Here is a 23094-nt window from a genome sequence, read left to right as displayed (position 1 = left end):
CGCGCATTCTATCGTTGATTGAATTCCTAGCACTGCCCTTTTTCAAATTACCTCACAAAAACAAACGAGTACGAAGCGCGCAAAGTATGATAAAGACGCGTGCTCACGTGCCGCTACTCCGGCACTTACAAACTTCGATGGAAGCGTACACGGCTGCATACATTTATCACCAGCATAGAAGCCTAAACTGAAAGGAACGTGGCTATATTTGACTTCAGTTACATAAAAGGTATACGTTATTATGGTAAGTGATGCAGAGAAGTTTTTACGACAATAAATACATTTTAATTAAAAGGCGGAAATGTGCAAATAACTTCTACATAAACTTGGCCAAGTTTTCTGGCTTTTTTTCATCACCCCCGGAGTGTGGCCCGTGCATTATTCATCGCTCAGGTCCTTCCTCAGCTGGTCGCATCAATCTTTCGCCTTTTACTAAAGATTGCCGTGGGGAAGGACACCCTAATGAGCCAATAGGCCAATTTTTGGGAGGCCTTGCCCGTTTGGGTGAGGCCTAATTTAAAAATCAAAAGTAAGACTTCAATGCTTTCGTTTGTTGACTTACACTCGCCGCTGGGGTTACAAATCTAGTCAACTTTCGTTGCTTGACTGCACACCCGAAGGACGCCATGGTGGCACTTTTTTCGCGCGATTTTCATGACCAGCTCTACCAACGGGGTGGAATGTCAGTGCCTTTTGAACGCAACCCTATATACCGGCATCTTGCCTGAGCAGGCCATTTCTTGTTTACTCCTACAGAAATTTATTTACGCCGGGCACTGTATTGCTGGTGTCGACAGCGCTAGGATTCACGAAGTTTCAAAACATGGTGCCCCAGCTAAATCGGTCTAAAATTTTAAAATACGCCGAAGCCCTCTAAATAACCAGAACAAATGAATGTTACTGACTACTGCGTAAGCCAATCGTTTTATGATAAACAAATATTTAAGAGAGATTGATTAACTAACTTTAGAGCAATGATCAGTCAACCGAAATTTCGACGGAAACCAATCTTGTTGCGGAAGAGCATGAATGCAATCAAGGTAAAAGCCGGCAATGAAAGAAGCATAAACGAAAAAAAATGTTTTGTCAACTGCATTGTTCGCAGGGCTCCCGTGCTGAAGCCCAAATGCCTTGTTTTTATATGGATGTTATCTTGTATTTCTTTTCCACTGTCCTCATCAATCATAATTGAGAGTGAGCTTCCGACACCTTCAATCTGAAGGGCTGATCTCGATGGCCAACATATATATATCATGCACACGTAGACTCATCAGAATCATTTAAAAAATTTCCTCTGAGAGTCGCAACTATTTTGCGATTTTTTGAAAAGACAGAATTTATTTCGGACTTTTCACACAACTGCGGGCAAGTGAAAAGATTGCCAATGACAACACTGCTGGTTATGGTGATTACCAAGTCAGACATTTCGCAGAGAACAAAGTTTACTGCGGCGAGCTTCGATGTGACGTCATGAACGTAACGTTCGTGTCTAACGTCTCCACAACATACTTGAAGCATTTCGCGTCGAACAAAAAAAGATGGCCACGTATCTGCATGTTTCTGCAAATGTCGTCGAAATACGACAGTTTTGCGTGTGGAGAGAGTGAACAACACATTTATTTGATGTTCTGTGCAAGAAAATCGGTGAGTGGTGATCTGTAGGCGCTGCGTTAGAGTGCCTGGAGCATGCAGCGGAGGCGAACGAGTGCATCAAGTCAAGTCACACGTGAGACATGAGCGCCATCTGGCAGTTTTCTCAGAAAACAAAGCAAATGGCTCTGAGAGAGGCGTGCGCGCCCATCTAAGAGGTCATAATGTATAGAACGCGAGGCGACGGGTAGGTGCCACCGCCATATCGTCTTAGCAAAGCGTTGGAAACACTCGTTGTTCCGTGCAAGCGTTGCATGGTACGCGCAGCGTTATAAGCACTGCGGTCCTTAAAACTACCTATGTATGCCTTTTCTAGTAAGAGATGCACATGCAAATCGTATGCCTGGTGTTGTGGTGCGCCAGAGATGCACAATAGTTGCTTTTTAAATGACAATTGCACAAGCATGAACTAACCTTGAGCAACATCAGTGGTCGCTTGCGATGGGGTAGGCCGTTTGAAGTACATGATACCGTTAAGAGTTGACAAAGAAACAAATGTACAGACAGGCAGACAGACAAAACAAATTTTTTTTCGTCGAAGGTCCCCAAGAAACACTATCGTCTTTAAAATACACAGCACCGCAACATCGCGCTCACAAAATATTCACCCCTACCGGACCATGGCATCAACGCTGCTCACACCAGACTACTCAGCGGCAGAATAGCGGCGGTGGCCATGGTGCGGAGGGTGCTAGCTGCCACGCCGCCAGAGAGTTGTCTTCCCTCAAAAGATAGCTTTTTGCGCACACGAAAGTTTTTAAACCAACAGAGATGCTAGTGGCGAGTTCTATCTAACGCGCTACTCTAATCCCCAGGGGGAACATTTACAGATATTCTTTTGCTCACGTTGCTCAGCGCATTGCAGTGCTCGAAGTGGATTCGATGAAAAAAATTGGCAGCATATCCAAGGAGTGAATGATGGAGAGTGGGGTGAAGCATTCGTCCGTCCATTCGTTCTTGCTTCCGTCCGTCCATGCGTCCATCTGTGTGACCGTCCATGCGTCCATCCGCCCGTCCGTCCCTGCGTTCGTCCATGCGTCCGCCCCTGCGTCCGTTCATGCGTCCATCCATGCATCTGTCTGTGGGTCCGTTCGTCCATCTATTCAACACTCCAAGTACCACCATCTCGCATCTTTTCATCATATATTCCCCATATAGAAGCACCGCCATCCAGCGGACATTCCAGGGACAAAACGAGAGGTGGCACACCTTTCGTTTCGTCAAAATCAAGGATTTAAATATCAACGGGAAGAAAAACGAGACCAACGCGTACATGTTGGCACCGAAACACGTGGCCAAGGGGATAATCCGCAACATTCCCCTCAAGTACACACACGATAAGCTCATGCATGCACTGGTGAACGCGAGGAACCCTTCATTGGCGTACGCCAAGAGACTGGGGAACACGACCACCATGATACGAAGGCATCAGGGTCCCCATGTGCGCTATCATGATGAAAGTTTCCCTCTACCGGAAGCAAATAGACTTTTGTAAAGAGCGTGGGAGGCTCGGGCACTGGCCCGATGTGCGCCAAAGACCGACAGAGAAGTTGTGCCCGCTGTGTCGTGCCAGAAATCCTACCAGAGACCATGAATGCCCACCCAAGTGCAAGCTCTGCAGAGACGCACACCCCACGGCAGACCGGACTTGCAGGGCTAAGTTTAAGACGCCAAACTTCGTAAAGCAACGAAGGTGGGCTGCGAGGAGAAACGAGGAAGAACTCCACCGGGAAGCCGACTCACCAGACCAGGATATCTGGGGAAGCAGCAACACACAACCAGCTCGTGAAGCCACATCAAGGGCCAGATCCAGATCCAAGTCCAGGCAGGGAGCCTGGGGACTACGTAGCTTGGAGTAAAGGTCCAGAAGCAGACCCATGACCAAATCAGGCCGAAATCCACCTCGAAGGGAAGGACGCCCGAAGTTACAACGAAGCAGCAAGGAAAACAGAAGACGCCAGACGAGGTGGGCTGGTCAGACGTAGTGGCCAATAGTGATTGTAGTAGTGGCCAATAGTAGTGGCCAATGAAATAATAGTAACGCTAGGGATAATTACAAAGACATAGAGAAATGCGTAGAAGAATACAGAACGGAAAACAAACTACTCAGACAGGAGTTAGAAAACGCAAAAAAGCAAAACAGTGAATCAGCTTGAAAAATGTATGAACTACAGCATACATCTAATGAAATACTCATGGAAATACAGATACAGACGTCGCCTCTGTCGACTGCCATTGCGGCAGTCTACACGCCAACGACCAATACCACAGGGGAGGGAGAGAATGAGGAGGTAGAATTGGTAGTAGTGGAAACATAGCAACCAGGCGCCAAGCGAAAAATCCCGCTGATGGAGACCAAAGAGCAAAATGACTCTCAAAAATGGGTCATGAGGCCCCGTCCTAGCACGAAAAAAAATAGACGTCCTCGAGGACACGACAAAAAAACTGTCGCACAAAATGGAGAAAACGTTCGAGATGCTGGTCGTGCGACTTAGCCACAGTGAGGCGGAGAGTAAGGCACTGGCACTAGAACACGACAAGTGGCTCGAAGAGCTTAAGAAAATTTCTTATACATGGCGGGCACCAAAATGAGAAAACTCGTCATCTGGCAGTGGATCTGCCGCGGCTTCTCTAATAAAAAGTATCGATGGCGCAACTAATCAAAATCACCGCAAAAAAACAACCTGGCGTGATCATTTTGCAGGAGACATTTGAGCACGTCAAAGCCTCCGGGTATGCCACCCACAAACAACGCACACAAGGAAAGGGCAGAGACATAGTCGTGACCACATTAGTGAAGAAGGGGCTAGTTGCTATCCCCCACATTACGAAACAAATCACGGATATCAACCACAATCTTGCAGAAACCGAGCCGCGCAGCAAAAAGGAGAGCGGCACCTTTGTTTTAAACTTATACAGCAGCCCGTCTAAAAAGAGCCTAAAGAAATTTCGAAGAACTGATTAACGAAACGATGAACATTGCAGGCGACAACCGATTTGTTATCGGAGGAGATTTTAACGCTCCACACAGGCATTGGAATTATGGGCACTCATCGAACAAAGAAAAAAACCTTGCCGACTTCATCAACAAGGCCGGACAAGCCATTCTGAATGAGCCAGCCTCGCACACCAGAATCGGTGTGGGTCCTCACAGGGACACGACGACGGACTTAACCCTCTGCAAGAACGCCGAGCGAATCACGTGGGAAAACACCTTTGAAGACCTGGGAAGTGATCACAGGATCCTCAGCATCGCCCTAGGCAATCCTCCTACCAGGAATTGCAAACGGACAATCAGGCGCGTAGATTTGGACAAATTCCGCAAAAGCAGAAAGGAGAAGGAACAGGGACCCATCGAAAACATAGAAGAATGGAGCAGGCAACTTCTACGAGACGTAAAAAGGCCACAACCTAAATGGAGTGCGATGACTGGTTTTCTCGGCGAGTAGAGGAAGATGAGTGTGGCGGAACTCTCTAAATCTGGATGGACAGCAGGCTCGCACACCTAACAGAAGGCAAAAAATCTATACCGGAACGGCTGCACAGGAAAAAACACAATCAAAATTTAAGGAGAAAACTCGCTGAACTAAACAAGCACATCGAAACACACTGTACCCAGCTATGCAATGAGGAATTGGACGAAGTGTGCGACGCCATGGACGGCAACATAAACACAGGCAAGACCTGTAAAATCTTCAAACACCTGCTGGACCCGTCGGCCACCCAAAACGGCGGGGAAAGCGGAAATGACCAAGATCAGACACATGTATAAAGGGAACATACATCCGATAGGTGATGAAATCGTCAAGCTCTTCCTCGGAACCTCCGGCAGTCGAACACCAGGTATACTCGGGCTCTCCAAAGGAAGATTTTGACAGAGACTTTTCACAGCAAGAAATGAGGGCAGTCCTGCAGACTATCAAGACCTAGTCAGCTCCAGGTCCCAACAAAGCGTGCAACAAGAAGCTCCGGAACAAGGACGACCAGGGAACGAGCCATTTGACAGACTTCATCAACGAGTGCTGGAGAAACGGGGAGATACCCGACGATGAGGAAATTCGACGTGACCTTCATTCCTAAGCCGGGTAATCACCTAGAAATCCAGAACATGCGGCTAATCTCCCTGGCTTCTTGCGTCGGTAAAGTAGTGGAGCTTGCGTGCCTGAACAGGGTTAACGGCTACCTTGAGTCTAACACCGTATACCGCAGACACATTATCGGCTTCAGAAGAGGACTCTCCGCACGAGATGCCATATTACAACTAAAGGAGCAAGTCATAGACCCCATTAAATGAGGCATTAGGGCAGTAATCGGGCTAGATGTAAGGAAGGCCTTCGACATGGTCGAGCACGCAGCCATTCTAAAACAAATGGTGCAACTCGGCCTAGTCGAGTGCACGTACAAGTACATCAGAAATTTTCTTACGAGAAGAATTGCCATGGTTAGACTGGACGAGGAGGAGAGCATGCAAGTGGACATGGGCAGCGCTGGTACACAGCAAGGGTCCGCCGTGGCACCGATGCTGTGTAACCTCGTCATGATTGGATTATCAGAAAAAATAGAGCGAATCGAAGGCACCAAACGCAATTTATGCAGACGACATTACGATTTGGACCACGCAAGACACCAGTGAAGGCGAGATGGAGAATAGACTTCAAGAGGCGGTGGGTACAGTCGAGGGTCATCTGGATGGTACCAGATTGGAATGCTCACCGGGAAAATCAGAACTGCTACTATACCACCCCAAAAGACTAGGCATGCATTGCAGAAACGTAGCAGAATATACAAAAGATTCCGGATAACCACTAGAAATGGCACGTCGATACCCTTGATTCAGAAGATCAGAGTCCTGGGTCTCTGGATCGAAGCCAGGAGAACCAATGGGGAAACTATTACGCGCCTGGAAAAGAAAGTCCTGGCGGCCGTTAGGCTAATACAAAGAGTACCCAATAAACGAAGGGACATTAAAGAAAGAAACGTTGTACGACTCGTCCAGGCCTTCGCGATCAGCCATGTCACGTACGTAGCGGCGTTCGTGCACTGCAACAAAGCCGCCAAAGACAAAGGTGACGCGCTGACTAGAAAAGCGCAAAGAGCTGCGCTGAATCTACCGCAATACACAAAAAACGAAAGGCTGCTACAACTCGGAGTACATAACACGCTGGACGAGATCGCTGAAGCACAAAGGATAGCACAACGCGAACGATTGTCTGGAACCATGGCGGGTCGAGAAATTATGGAAAACTTCTCCATTAATTACCACGGAATGAAAGGTCCCAAGGCGCAGATTCACCTGGACATCTGGTCCGTGACAATGGCGGAAAACATCCCATAATATATCCACCCTGCACACAACTTTGAGAGACGAAAATGCTGCACGAAAATGATCCTTAAAACCCACGGCACGCGAGAGGGTGTGCTCTTTGTAGACACCGCCCGGTATCCCAAAAGGAATGATATCAGTAATAGGGATGTGCATCGCTCTTCCTTTGCAATGGCGGTCTTAGGCACAAAAGGGAAGACCTTCACCGCGGGCTCCGTAAAGACCAGATCGTCGGAGGCAGCGGAAGAATTGGCCATAGCACTGGCCTCAGTCAATGGTCAAAAACACGACAGATTAATAATCAGTCACTCCAAGATGGCCATTAGGAAATTCACAAAACAATGGGTCTCTACTGAAGCAGCCAAAATCCTGATCTGCAGAACAGAAGAATTCCGGAACGGCAAAATTGTACCCAAATACTTCAAGTGGATCCCGGCGCACATGGGGGAATCAAAGATCTAAGACACGACCATCCCTCAAAACCTCAACGAGCAGGCCCAGACAACCGTGTGAGAACTAACACACCACGGCTCGGACAGCGACGGCCCGGCCCCCCGCACCGACCACAGAAGGGGGACAACTCCGGAAGAGGCGGTGGGGACGATGGAGGCGATGACATTGATTAATATGCGATACAAGACGACAGAGACAGACTGGTCACGTATCAAGACATATTAGCACGTTCTAAGCGACAACGAGATGAATATCCGCCACCACACAAACAGCTACACAGATCTCAAGAAACAGATTGGCGAACATTGCAAACCAGAAGCTTTTCAACTCCAGTACACCTGAACAGAATTAATTCCAGACAATACCCAGAAACAAGCTGTACCCTCTGTAAGCACGAACACGCAGATATGGTACATAATCTATAGCAATGCACACAGGTCACAGTAATATGCCGAGAGGACATTATAAAACCGGACATTCTCGAGGAGCGTTGGCTAAGTGCGCTGACTAGCTCAGATCTACACGACCAACTGTAGGCAATCAAGCGGTCCCGAACAGCGGTGGAAAGGCTACGCCTCACCGCACAAAATGTCGGGGTGGCCTGAGCCAAAACCGGTCCCATGCAGGGTCTCATTTGTTTTTAAATAATTTTGTTTTCGTCCGTCCGCCCAAAGCCTTTCTAATTCGATGTCAAGCTCCGTGCGCTTCTGTGAGCATGTGAAGCGGCGCGTGCAATTTTTCATTGCATCTGCAATTACTTCTTCTAACCCACACAAGCAATCCTGTCCTCTACTTGATCTTCATAAAGTGTCCAGTCTATATACCGATTGACCGGCGAGGACGAAGTCTCTTGACCATCAAGGCTGACATAAGTCGGAATGTGGTCGCTACCATGGGTTTCGATATCTGAAAACCACCGCGCTTTTGAACTTAGGCAACACGACACCAGTTTCAGGTCGAGGCAGCTACTGTACGTCGTTCCTCGATGGTATGTCGGGCTACAATCAATCAGAAGGCGCAGGTTGTGGTCTGACACAAACGATATCAGTGAGCGCCCCTTCACGTTTGCCCTCAAGCTTCCCCATATCAGATGATGTGCATTGAAATCACCAGTTATAATGCAAGGGCCTGGAATTGCTGCCATAATGTTTATTATTCTCTTACAATCAAATGGACTTGTGGGGGATATATATAGGCCAATATGTGTAAAAGACAGCCACGTCTTCTTCAGAGTAATGCACACGCACTGGTTCTCGTCATCTGACGGTATAGCATGGGCGAAATAAGTAAGGTCCTTGCGAATGTAAACAATAACTTTACTGTACTTCCATGCGTGGTTGAGGCGAAAGACTCGTATCCTGATATTCTTAGAGTCGATGAGTTCGGCTCACAGATTACCATTATCGGGAAGTGGTTTTTTAGCACGAACTTCCATAAATCTTGTATCCGGGACTTCAGGCCTCTCATATTTCATTGAAATATGAAGGCGTTTTGATTATCATCTGCAAACGATAACTGTTTCTATTGATAAGCCATGGTTCTGCTGTTAACCTTCTTAAGCAATCGAGTTTTGAAGGCTTGCTAGAACCTGGCTGATGGTAAACAGCAGCTGCAATGCGCTTCGTGCGAGGTGGTGTTTGCACCCTCTCCACGACACACGAGTGGTACTCACGAGGGAGCTGACCATGGCGACTATTTAGTTGTCTTCCTCTGTTGGTTTAAAGAATTAGGACGAGCAGTACTTCACTGCTGAAGTCTGATTCCGCTGTCTAGTGTCATGTAGTCGAGGGAGTTCCGGCCAGGCGTCCGCTGTGTCGCTGTTGGCGGCTTTGTTATCCTTCGACCCGACTTCCCTTGTTCTGGAAGACAGAGGTAGTGGCAACTTTGAGCGCGGTTCACGAGACAACGGAGTCTTGGATGTCTTGGAGCACCGTCGATAACGCGATCATCGTCGTCTAACAGATGCGGCTGCTTCCCGGTGAGACGAGTTATCCCGAACTATTTACTTCAGCACTGCCATTTACCATCGAATAATCGGACAGTTCTTCGAAGATGCATCGTGAGGGTCGTCACAATTCGAACACTTCCGAGTATTGGATTAACATGTGCGAGTGGCGTGAGGTTCAGCGCATCGGGCACAAACGGTGGCGTTCTTGCTACGTTGCTCACGTGACCCAACTATGTACATTTCTCGCATTGAATTGGCCTACGTACGAAAGAACGAACAGCGTGCCGAAAGTGTACCACCTTCACGTGTGACGGGAGGGTTTCACCCTTGGATATGATCTTCACGCAACGTGACGCGCCGAGACGAAAAACAGCTGTTATGATGGTGCCTTCTGCAGCGGGCTTGATCAAGATTGGCAAGACTGTGTTGACAATGGTCTCGTCAACATCATAAAATACTCCAGCGATGACTTCTTTGCCGAGTGGTATGTGAGAGCGGACTGCCATGTCATTGAGCTCTGTGACTTTGCGCGAAACACCCAGCGCAGCCGCGTGGTAAACGTCATTGGCTAGAACATTCTTGCGTGTGTTCACTCTGACGTCTTTAGTTTCGTTTGGTACCAGTGCCTCCAGTTGTGCAGACAAGGCTGCCTGCTGAGGCGCCTCATATTGTCCGTGGCGAGAACTGGCTTGAACAGGACGGTGAATACCTCGATACTACGCGAAGATCTTATGGTGGACGCACTCGAATCGAATGGCGTGCTCAGAAACCGTCTATTCGCCTTGCGCCTCCTCACCAGCTCGAAGTTGTCGTCACTGGACTCTTCACTGCTTCCATAATAGTTCATGGCATGGTCACTGTCAGTGTCGCAATCGGCACCGTTGCGCTTCCTAGAGGCGGCTTCCACGGGATTCGTGGGGTCTGGCAGACCCGTGTGCGACTCCATTTCCACCGCCCGCCGGCAGGAACCCGTACTTGGCTGGTGAACACAATTTTACCCACAAAAGATAGAAAAATTGAGGGACTAATCATTCTGTTAGAGAGACACTTCGTCTTCCTCATTTTTGGACGAAGACTGTCCCAGCTGCCTTTGTCTTAGATACAATACAAGTGCAAGGAAGGAAAATAGAGGGAAAAGAAAGGCAAGGAGGTTAACCAGCCTATAGGCAGCCGGTTTGCTACCCTGCGCATGGGAGAGGGTTGGGGGAGATGAAAGAGAGCAGAGAGGGAAGATAGAAACAGCACATTCGGCAGCACATGCGCGCACACTCAGTCATAGTCCAGTCTTGTCTTTCGCGGTGTGTGACATTGCTGTTACAGTCGCTTGTTCAAGTCGGTGTCGCGTAGGAATTTCAACAGAGCTTTCGTCGCCTTCTGTTGCAGTGTCTTCTCTCGGGCACTTGACAGAATAGTGTCCACGGACATTTGGCTGTTGTCGATGCGCGCAAAAGCAGACGCCAGTGACTGTCTCTGGATTTCATACAATGGACAGTCACACAGGATGTGGTGTAGCGTCTCTTCGCAATGACAGGCATCGCAGAGAGCGTTGTCGGCCATTCCTATGACAAAGGAGTAAGATTTTGTAAATGCCACTCCTAGCCATAAGCGATGAAGTAGGGTGGCTTCTCTTCGATCGAGTCCAGTGGGCATGTGGAGAGCCATCAAAGAAGACAGGTGGTGTTGACGATTCGTATCGATGCTTGGTGGGCACCATAGTGAAAACGTGATTTCACGCGCAAGTCGTCGAAGATTACTGGCAACATCAGTCCTCGATAGTGGTATGGCTTCTTCTCGTGTTCCTTCAAGGGCTGCCCGCGCGGCAGTATCGGCATGTTCGTTCCCTGTGATGCCGCAATGACTTGGCAGCCATTGAAGCGTCACATGATGCCCTTTCTCGAGTAAAGTGTGGAGAAGGCATCGAATTTCGAAAACAAGCTGTTCGTACGGGCCGCGACGCAGTGCTGAGAGCACAGATTGTAGGGCAGCCCTTGAGTCGCTGAAAATCGACCATTGTTGCGGTGGTTCTCGATTGATCACACAAAGTGCAGCGCGCAAAGCAGCTAGTTCTGCTGCTGTAGATGTCGTGGAGTGGTCAGTCCTAAAGCTGATGGTAACACATCTTGCTGGGATAACTACTGCCCCTGACGAACACTGGTGGTTCGTGGAACCATCGGTGTATACATGTATGCTGTCTGAATATTTCTCGTGCAAAAGAAGAAGAGAAAGTTGTTTCAGCACGGGCGACGAAAACTCTGCATCTGGTGACGACCAGAACGAGACGCTGCACGGACGCGTTCTGCGTTGATCCTGTTCTGCGCTGCTGCTCACGGGTTGGAACGGCTTGAACGACGGGCGGCGGGATTGCACTTGAGTTTAACGTTTGCTTCTTTGTTGTTTTAGTGCTTTTTTGGCAGTTGTTTGTGGTTTGTGCCATATGATTTTCTGAGTTCGAGCGACTCAGGCTATCTAGATGTCGGTTTCTTCGCCTGGCCAAGGGCCTTCTCCTTGGCTAGCATCTATACCGGTCAAGGATTGGCCGATTGATTCTTTTCTTTGCAGTGGGGTTATTAACGTCCCCGTGGCTCTGGTACCGACCAATGGAGGTACGATACCTATGAAGAACCCGAAGATGATTCAGATGGAGCTTCGGAAAGCCACAACACACTCTCAAAAGATCATTGAGGTCCGGCATTTCGGTCGTGGTGGTATTTTGTGCTGCTCCGCCGATCAGGAGTGCGTCCGAGAGCTTGTCAACTGTTCCGAATTTGCAGCACAGCCGGTGAGCCCGTTTATACCAGCGCATCTGGCATGTTCGAAAGGCATAGTCCGCGGTGTAGATACGAGCCTGACCCCTGCAGAAATTCTTGAGTTATTTTCAGTAGCAGGTGCAGTGTCAGTATACAGGTGCACGCGTCTGGTTGACAATAAAAAATCACCTACCGAATCTGTCATAGTAACCTTTGCGGGAACGATAAGACCATCTGAAATTAAAGCTTGGCCTCTTATCTATAAGGTAGAGCCTCTATCCCCTAAGCCACTGCAGTGCTTGAATTGTTGGAGGTATGGGCACAGCGTGAAAGGGTGCAGATCAACTGCCAGATGTCGACTATGCGGAGAAAATCACGACAGCCGTAAGTGCAACTCGACGGAAGAGAAGTGCTGTTTATGTCATGAAGCGCATCCTGCAGACTCTTCAGATTGTGAGGCGAAAGAACGAGAAGTTAAGCTGCTGGAAATTGTGGAACGCAGGCGTTGCTCACGGAGGGAAGCTGTGACTGAATTACAAGAACGCTCGAAAGGTTACGCAAGCGTAACAGCACGACATACCACTGCTATGGATGCATCGTTAGCAAAATATATAGCAGAGGCTGTAGAGAAGGCAACGGAAAAGGCGATGGAGCGTCTTGCCAGCAGTATTATTGGAGTCGTGGCTGAACTGTCAACATCTCAGTTGACCCAAATCATTGCTTCAGTGTCTATGAAAAATCAGACTTCACAGGATTTCGAGGTTTCAAATTGTGCCGGGACAGAAGGTCCGATAGCTCCTACACGATGCGCATCTCCTAAAGCAGGACCCTCCAATAAGATACTGCGGGCAGATCTAGAAACCTTATCAGATGACACTGATGAATTTACAGATACGGATGCGGAATCTCATAATTTCTTGAAGCGCGCCAGATCTCCCCTATCGAAAAAGTCTTCACAGAAATCAAAATCTAAAAAGTTCCTGTCAAAGAAAGACGCTTTGGAGAACCTCTCCAAAAAAGACTTTTTGAAGAAAGATCTTTTGGATCAAGCAGTCTCTGCGGCGAGTTTATAGAGTCAAAATAGGCTCCTTAAAAGTATTACAGTGGAATTGTCGATCAATAGGGTCGGCTACCACAGATTTATCGTGTATTTCTTCGCAAATTTCCCCAGATATTATTACTTTACAAGAAACTTGGCTTACAAACGGACAAAAATTTTACCTAAAAAATTATCGCTTATTTCGTTTAGACAGACCTAGCAGAGGTGGTGGACTTGCCATTTTTATATCAACTAAATTTAGTCATAGAGCGAAGATTAACTACCTGTGCATGGATTCTAACTATGAAATTATGGTATTAGACATCACTCTGCCAGGCTGTTCCCCTTTTTCTTTTGTTAACGCATACTTTCCGGTAGGAGTACAGGACACAAGATGCATTAGATGCAATGTTAGCTTCCTGCAGGAAGGATGTAATATTAACTGGTGACTTTAATTCACACCATGTGTCTTGGGGTTTCAAGACTGATGTAAATGGAAGGCGCTTGTGGGAATGGACTGTTGATAATAACTTATCTTGTGTAAATTTCCCCACTGTTACGTTTATTAGGAGACAATCAAAGTCGGCGATAGATCTGACCTTTTGCAGCTCCTCACTAAACATTTCGTCGTGGAAAACATTAGATTGCGCAACAAACAGTGATCACCTTCCTATTAGCTTTGATATTAACTTTCCCGGGATATTTCTAACTGGTAAAATTGGCTCGTTTGTAAATTATGAGCGTTTACAAAAAGACTTGAAGCCTACTTTGGTTCTTCGCAAGGACATGCAGGAAGACATTCGGGCTATGAGTCTGTGTGCGGTACTGAAAAGAGCAATAAAAAAGTCAACTTTTTCAATAACTTCAGGCACAGGCGGGTCGTTTAGCCCATGGTGGAACGCTGATTGTACGAGGGGGTATAGAAAACGAAAAGCGGCGTGGAAGCAACTTATCCACAACCAATGCCCAAAAAACTGGTGTGACTATAAATACGTGGCAGCAGATTTTAAACGCACAGTACGCAAAGCAAAAGATGACTATGACACTAACAAATTTAGCTATCTTTCAAAACCATACAACAGAAAGGCGCTTTTTAGATTTTTGCGTTCCAGAAAAATGATACCACCATCAGACAATAGTGATTCTTCAATTCTATCGCCTAGCGAACTCACTGAAATCTTAGAACATGTAGCTAAAGGATTAGAAGAAAGATTCAGATCAACAATGCCAAGACACATAGTAAAGCCAATTGCAGGGGAGGAGTTCAACGAGGTGACATTAGCGGAACTAGCGGGTGTAGTGAGGCACTTACCTCCTACAGCACCTGGACCAGATGGAGTAACTTCAGCAATGATAAAAGTACTATATGACATTTCCCCACATGAACTCTGTAATATGGTTAATTACTCTTTGAAAACTTCTTGGATACCGGCGGATTGGAAACTTTCCAAAATAATTCCGATACTTAAAAAACAGGCGCTTGGGTATACACTTGACAATGTGAGGCCAATTTCTCTTACATCTAATTTGGTTAAACTAACTGAAAGAGTTTTAAATGCACGTGTAATAAAATACATTGAGGAGAAATCAATATTGAACCCCAGTCAAATTGGCTTTAAATCGGGATGCTCCATATGGTGTGCGCACGCGGATTTGGAGAGTCGTATACAGTTGGCTAGGCGTAGAAGAGAGTATTGTGCATTAGTTACTCTGGATTTGGCCAAGGCGTATGACAAAGTGGAACATAAAATACTAATAGAGCAGATGGAAAGGTCACACTTACCAAAATACATGACATCATGGGTAGCAGAGTTTTTAAGGGAGAGAGAGTTTTATTGCTTTCAAAGGGGTTGTTTTTCTAACAGATATCGACAATACCGTGGCGTACCACAAGGTGCAGTGCTCTCACCGGTGTTGTTTAACATCTTCCTCAGTTCTATTCCAACACATAGCGATATTCATTTATATGTTTATGCAGATGACATTGCTTTCTTTGCGACAAACAGTGATCTGCAATTACTTTATCAGACATTACAGAATTACCTAAACATGATAGAGGAATGGCTTCAAAAAATTGGAATGTCTCTAAATGTAAACAAAAGCGCGCTTCTAGCGTTCTCTTTCAGGGATCCTGTCAACATCTCCTTGATGTATGGCACAGAGCAGATTCCCCAGGTGGATTCACTTAAATACTTAGGCATCATATATAACAGCTCGTTAAATTGGAAAAGCCACATCGATCACATTGCGTCCAAAGCAACACGAGCCATGGGGTGGTTACGCAAGCTCAGCAACATAAAAAAGGGGTTGCGAAGAAATACATTGGTAATGGTCTATAAAATGTACATTCGTCCTATAATGGAATTCGGCTGTGTCTTATTTTCGGGCAGTGCGACATATAAAATGAGACCGCTAATACTATTAGAAAGGGAGGCTTTACGACTGTGCCTTGGACTGCCCAAGTTTGTTGCTAACAATGTGCTATACATGGAAGCGCGTCTACCGTCATTGTTGAATAGATTCAAAATGCTTACTATCCAAACATTTTTAAAACTATACACTGTGCCCCAGAGAACATCATTTTATGCTTTTATTAAAGAACCAAGTTTATTTTTTGAAACTTGGTGGTCACGATTCCACTGCCCACAGATCTTGTTCGTTCAAGCGCTGCTAGAACCACTGAACGTCAAAATCAAACATATTTTCACAACAAGAGACGTTAACTTAGATCTTAAGATAGAATTTGAGAATATTTATCCCTCTAACGCAAAGCAAATGCCATTTCAATATTTAAATGATCGGCTGCAGGATTACTTGGCGCATGTGAACTTGAACAACATAATTGCGACCGATGCATCCGTATCAAATGAAAAGGCTGGGGCAGGTATCTTCTCACGTTCCCTTGACTGGTCCTTTTCGGTTAGACTCCCAGATTACACACCAATATTCATGGCAGAATTATTTGCTATTGTACTGGCACTACGGAGACTTCCTTTGGGCGAGTCGGAAGCAGTCGTAATTACAGATTCTTTTTCAGTATGTGCTGCTCTGTCTTCAGGAGCCAACTTAACACTTATGCACATGTTTCGACAACTCATACCGACAAACGTGAAAAAACTGCAGCTCTTATGGGTACCAGGTCATCGTGGCATATATCTCAATGAGATGGCGGATGCACTAGCCACAGTATCTCTTAACGGTCCCATTATCCCGGTTTTGCCTGATACAGCTTACGCGACAGCAATAAGGTTTAGAAACCTCTGTTTGCGTGAATACGACTGCTACTTATTGGATAAATATCGAGATTTCGCACATCTAAGATGCCGCTGGAATAGACAGTGGTGTGCAACACGGCACTTGGAAGTTACTTTTACAAGATTGCGTTGCAGAATTCCTCAACTGAATTATTATTTGCATAAAGTTTCTAAAGGCGTCACCTTTATGTCAGACTTGCGAAGAAATGGAAACGATTGATCACTTCTTTTTGTTCTGTCGCCGGTATTCTCATCAGCGGAAAAGATACCTGGTAGCTCCACTTGAAAAATTGGGATTAGAATTAAATGTGGCAGTAATTTTGTCGTTTGGCAGCATTAAATTCGGTTATAGCCACAGGGACGTCTGCTCTGCGGTATTTGAATACATAATTGAAACAAAGCGATTGCCATGTTAATCTGCCTATATATATATATATATATATATATATATATATATATATATATATATATATATATATATATATATATACACATCATTTTAGACCCACCATTACCTCTGTCTCAAATCGCATCTGATGGCCTGCATCGTTCCCTGCTCAGATATACTCCTTTTTCGATTTTCGTCTTTTCTTTCTATATTTTTTTTTCAGCCCAAAATTACGTTTCTTTGAAAAACCATTAGCCTTTTAGTTAAGATCCTGCCGCCCGGTTCTTGGCCGATCCCCCTTTGTGGGTGTGCGCCAGAGTGTGAAGGATCATCATCATCATCATCATCAACTCAGATTTCCTCCGAATCCCTGGTACACTAAGATGCACTGTGGGTCGAATAAGACACCAAGGTGGTATGGATGGTTTAGATGCATGAGTGAAGCCCGAGGGAAGTTTATCGTTGTATTTCACGATAATTTTGGCGAACGATGCTTGGCGCCTCTCTGAAGGCAACAGTGCAAGGTGATGGCCGGGGGCACGTGCGAAGTGTCGGATGTGTGTTCTCAGGACTTCAACAACAATGTGAGTTTGTATTGGATAGTCACCAGCAATTGCGATTGTTGCTTCTGTTGACGTACATCTGGGCAGACCGAGGCAAACTCTCAGCGCTTGGGCTTGTACTGCCTGTAAAATACGAACATTGGTCTTGCAGGTATTGCTAAGCACGGGCAAGCTATATCTGAGGAAACCGAGAAACAGGGCCCTGTAGAGCTCCATCATTGCGTCTACTGACATCCCCCATGTCTTTTCTGCCAGGAACTTGAACAGTTGAGAAATAGCGGTCAGGCGCTTCTTCATATAGGTCACATGCGGACTCCAACAGAGGTCCCTATCAATAATGAAGCCCAGAAACCGGTGAGTTTTGGCGTAAGAAATCGGTCGCCCGCAGATTGAGATGACATAAGGGGTCATTGCTTTACGAGTGAAAGCCACCAGCGCGCATTTTTCTGGTGATATGCTGAGACCTTGTTTGAACAAGTAGTTGGCAATCATAGTTGCTGCTTTTTGAAGCCGGGAACGTATCTGATGACGTGTGACTGCCGATGTCCAGACACAGATGTCGTCTGCGTATATTGAGATTTTAATGGTGCTTGGCAAGTATTCAGCAAGGCCAATTAGTGCAAGATTGAATAGCGTCGGGCTAAGAACTCCGCCTTGAGGAACACCCCTGGAAGTATAGCGTCGCGTAGTTGGGCCATCTTCTGTTAACACAAAGAATAATCTTGCAGCCAGGTAACTCGAAATCAACTGAAAGACTCGACCACCAAGGCCAACCACCGCAAGAGCACCCAAAATGGCTTCATGTAGTACATTATCATGAGCGCCTTTCACATCTAGAAACAAAGCTGCGGATAGTCGCTTACGGGATCTTTCGTGCTGAACGTACGAAACTAGATCAATGACATTGTCAATAGAAGAGCGGTCGCGTCGGAAACCAGCCATCGAATTCGGATAAATCTTGTGGTATTCAAGATACCACTCCAGGCGGCCTAGTATCATCCGTTCCATTATCTTCCCTACGCAGCTGGCCAGTGCTATTGGGCGGTATGAGGTTAGTTCGAGTGGGGATTGGCCCTGCTTCAAGATGGGTAACAAGCGGGTTACTTTCCAGTCATCAGGAACATAGCCATCCTGCCACGAGATGTTGTAGAGGCTCAACAGTTCTCTCCTTGCACCTTCCCCAAGGTTGCACAAGGCTCGGTACGGAATACCATCTGGGCCCGGAGAAGTTGAACGCCTGCAGAGAGCTAGTGCCGCCTCGAGCTCCTCCATTGTAAAAAGGAGGTCCATGTACATGGTAGTCACGGGAACGGGGGACGTCACCTCTCACTGGAGAATCTGGACGAGTGGCTTGGTTGGCGATCTGCGCACAGAAATCTTCTGCGACATCGATCTCTTGCCTCCTTTGAAATAGCGCGTGCGCTTTGAATGGAAAGCGCTGTTCCGTAGGGTGACGCAGACCTTGCACCGTTTTCCAAATGTGTGAGAGTGGCAAGCGAGGGTCTAGTGACTGGCAAAACGTTGTCCATCGTTCCGACGCTAATCTATCCATGCGACGCCGAATCTTCTTTTGCATCCTCCTGGCTGCCCTAAGATCGTGAATTGATTTTGTACGCCGGTACCGACGCTCCGCCCGCCGTCGCAGTGCTCAGAGTCGCTCCAACTTTATATCAAAGTCGTTTCGTATGGAATATATTGTCACCGTGCGAGTGGCGTTTTGCATTGTGCTCTTAATTGTTTCCTCTAACCCAGATCGTAGGCCATCGCTGCAAGCATCTTCCATGTCAGATTTGAAGTTGGTCCATTAGACTGCTCGAATGGTCGTCCGTGGACCATAACTAGACAAGCCTTTGATGTTAAGGTAGATTGGAATGTGATCACTTCCTCGTGTCTCAACATCTGGAAACCACTTGACGTATCTCGCGAGGGAGTTGGAGACAAAAGCAAGGTCGAGACAGCTGCCGTATTTCACACCTCGAAGAAAAGTGGGGCTGCCGTCGTTCAGGAGAGTAAGGCCATAGTTGTAGGCGATGTTTGCTAACCTGCGTCCTCTTGCATTTGTCCGCGTACTTCCCCATGCGTGATTGTGCGCATTGAAATCACCTATGAGGACCCATGGTGCAGGACACACTCTCAAAATATCCGCTAATCTCCTGGAATCGAGATTACTTGACGGCGATATATAAACGCCTATGAGAGTAAACATGAGTTGGTTCTTTTTCACAGTGATGCAGACATACTGATTGTCATCGTGAGGTGCAATTGGTTGCACAACATACGTCAGCTCACGACGAACAAAGACGATGATTTTGCTGCACGCACCGTTCGTTGAAGACATGACAGCTTCGTACCCCGATAGTCTTATTGGTTTCGACAAATTGGGTTCACAAATGACGATGATTGGAAACACGTTGGTAAACACAAACTGACGAAAATCTGAAAGGCGTGATTTTAGTCCTCTGGCGCTCCATTGGATGACGGATGCAGCCTTGACTTCTTTAAGAAATGTTGAGGTGTGAGTAGCCATCTTCCTAGTTGAGAGATTCAAGCACTGGGCTTAGGGCGTCCAATAGTCCAAGTGCGCTTCGAGCAGATGGTGTCTTCATGTCGACTAATATCGCTCGGATGGCTTCTATAAGGGAACGCAGCACCGAGATCACTTGACGATCAGTTTTAGGCAAATCTTCTATGGTTGGAGACGGCTCTTGTGTGGCCACAACCTGCAGAGGTTCCTTGGCAGAAGAGCGCGTTGGGAGCGTGGGCCATTCCTCCAGAGAAGGAGGCTTCCCTGTTTCTTTCGTAGAAGTGGTGGGCCCTTTGGCGGCGCTACTGGATAGAACCGCTAAAGAGTGGGAAGGAGCGTCTCGGGAATGTGCCTTCTTTGAAGACTTTCGATGATGCCGACGTCGACGCCGACGCAGGACTACTTCGGCTGCCTCCCTGTGTGTTGAGTTGTCTCGGGCCATTTGTCTGAGAACCGCGCGCTCCTTTTGGATTCGAGGACAGTCTTTCGACGAGGCAGCATGAGGACCACTGCAGTTGGCGCACTTCAGAGTAGTCGCCCGACAGGTGTCTTCAGCATGAGGTTCAGCGCAGCGGGGACACAGTCGTAAGTTGGGGCATACGCCCTTGACGTGTCCTAGCCTGAAGCACTGATGACATTGAAGTGGCTTTTGGATGAATGGTCGAACCGGATGTCGAAAATGTCCAACTTTAACGTGGGACGGTATGCAATCTCCTTTGAAAAACACTTTTACGCAGCGCGTATTTCCAAGGCGCCGCACTTGCGTAATGACAGTTCCCTCGTTTGCAGGCTTGATGAGGGTAGACAAGTCAGCATTAGGAATGGCAGTGTCGATGTCATAAATTACACCGGCAATTGATTTGTCATCCATCGGGATAAAGGGGCGCATTTTAATGCCACCTAGCTCAGTCATTTGCTGCAGCTGTCCTAGCGCACTCACATCGTGCACGTCTATGGCGAGAATGTTCTTCCTTGGGTTTACTCGTACGTCCTTAATTTGATGTGGCACCGCACATTCGAGAGCAACCGAAAGGGCTTGCCTGTTCAGGACCCGCAGGTTGCTTGATGGATCTTCGGGCATGAAGATGATGACGTGCGGCCAGCGCGCAGGCCTTGAATGCACAGTCGCTGTGCTTGCAGGAGCTGATGCTGCTGTATTCGCCGTCCTTCTCTTTGCCCTCTTACCCCGGACAGGTATAAAGCTGCAATCGGATGTGTCATCTTCCGACACAGAGTAGAGATCGGTGTCCTCAGTGTCACTGGGAGAGCCAGCTCGCTTCCTTGTGGTTGACGGGTGTGAGGACCTGTGACCAGGCGGGCCTCTGGCATGCTCCGTGTCCATCACCGCAAGAAGGAGAGGCGAGGCACCTCAAAAGACCGATGATTTCACTAAAATGAAACAGAGCGCTGAAACAAGCGTTCTTCTAAAGAGACACTTCTTCTCAATACAAGTGCAATGGCACCGACGGCAGGATAACAATGGGCGCACTGTACGAGGACACACAGAATCACGTATCACAAAATAATGAGTAGTTAATTATTTGATTTTTTATGACTTGCGCGCATTCTATCGTATTGAATTCCTAGCAGTGTGCTTTCTCAAATTATCTCAGAAAAAAAAAACGAAATACGTAGCGCGCCAAGTATGATAAAGACGCGTGCTCACGTGCCGCTACTCCAGCACTTACAAACTTTGATGGAAGCGTACACGGCTGCATACATGTATCACCAGCCTAGAAACCTAAACTGAAAGGAACGTGGCTATTTTTAACTTCAGTTACTTAAAAGGTATACGTTGTTATGGTAAGCGATGCAGAGAAGTTTTTACGACAGTGCATACTTTTTAATTAAAAGGCAGAAAAGTGCAAATAACTTCAACATAAACTTGGCCAAGTTTTCTGGATTTTTTTCAGCACCCCCGGAGTGTGGTCCGTGCATAATTCATCGCTCAGGTCCTTTCTCTGCTGGTCGCATCAATCTTTCGCCTTTTACTAAAGATTGCCGTGGGGAAGGACACTCTAATGAGCCAATAGACCAATTTTGGGAGGCCTTGCCCGTTTGGGTGAGGCCTACTTTAAAAATCAAAAGTAAGATTTCAATGCTTTTGTCTGTTGACTTACACTGACCGCTGTGGTTACAAATCTAGTCAATTTTCGTAGCTTGACTGCACACCCGAAGGATACTACAGTGGCTCTTTTTTCCCGCGATATTCATGACCAGCTCTACCAATGGGGTGAAATGTCAGTGCCTTTTGAACGCAACCCTATATACCGGCATCTTGCCTGAGCAGGCCATTTCTTGTTTACTCCTCCAGAAATTTATTTACGCTGGCCCCTGTATTGCTGGTATCGACAGTGCTGTGATTAACGAAGTTTAAAAACATGGTCATCCAGCTCAATCGGGCTAGAATTTTAAGATACGCTGACGCCCTCTATAACAAATGAATGTTGTTGACCAAGCCAATCATTTTATGATAAATAATAATTGGCAGAGATTGATTAAATAACTTTAAAGCAATGACGAGTCAACCGAGAGTTCGACGGAAATCAATCTTGTTGCGAAGGAGCATGAATGTAATCAAGGTAAAAGCTGGCGACGAAAAAATCAAAAACAAAAAAATTTTTCGTGAACTGCATTGTTCACAGGGCTCGTGTTCTGAAGCCGAAATGCCTTGTTATTTAGTATTATAATGATGTTATCTTGTGTTTCTTTTCCACTGTCTTAATAAATCGTAACTGAGAGTGAGCTTCCTTCCAACACCTTCAATCTGGAGTGCTGATGTCGATGGCGAACACATATAAATTATGCCCACGTAGACTTCTCACAAACATTTTAAAATTTTTTTCTGAGTGGCGCACCTATTTTGCAAATTTTTTTGAAAAGACAGAAATTCTTTCGGACTTTTCGCACATCTGCGGGTAAGTGAAAAGATTGCCAATGACAACACTGCTAATTATTATGATTACCAAGTCACACATTTCGCAGAGAACAAATTTTAGAGCTTCCAGCCACGATGTGACGTCATGAACGTAACGTTTATGTCTCTCGCCTCCAAAACATACTTGAAGTATTTCGCGTCGAACAAAAAAAAATTGGCCACGTATCTGTATGTTTCTGCAAATGTCGTCGAAATACGATAGTCTTGCGTGTGGAGAGAGTGAACAACACGTTTATTTGATGTTCTGCGTAAGAAAATTGGTGAGTA

At 46.6% G+C, this 23094-nt stretch overlaps 2 non-coding genes across 2 annotated transcripts; both read left to right on the top strand.

The window, feature by feature from the left end:
• Positions 1–385: 385 nt before the first annotated feature.
• Positions 386–511, top strand: LOC142804341 (U5 spliceosomal RNA). The gene has a single exon (XR_012894607.1). It is a non-coding gene; the product is annotated as a U5 spliceosomal RNA (small nuclear RNA).
• Positions 512–21833: 21322 nt separating this feature from the next.
• Positions 21834–21958, top strand: LOC142804314 (U5 spliceosomal RNA). Its single transcript, XR_012894586.1, has one exon. It is a non-coding gene; the product is annotated as a U5 spliceosomal RNA (small nuclear RNA).
• The last annotated feature ends 1136 nt before the right edge of the window (positions 21959–23094 follow it).

The sequence above is a fragment of the Rhipicephalus microplus genome, chromosome 3 (assembly GCF_043290135.1).
Source record: "Rhipicephalus microplus isolate Deutch F79 chromosome 3, USDA_Rmic, whole genome shotgun sequence".
NCBI classification, from domain to species: Eukaryota; Metazoa; Arthropoda; class Arachnida; order Ixodida; family Ixodidae; genus Rhipicephalus; species Rhipicephalus microplus.
This window is presented reverse-complemented; position numbering and strand designations above follow the sequence as displayed.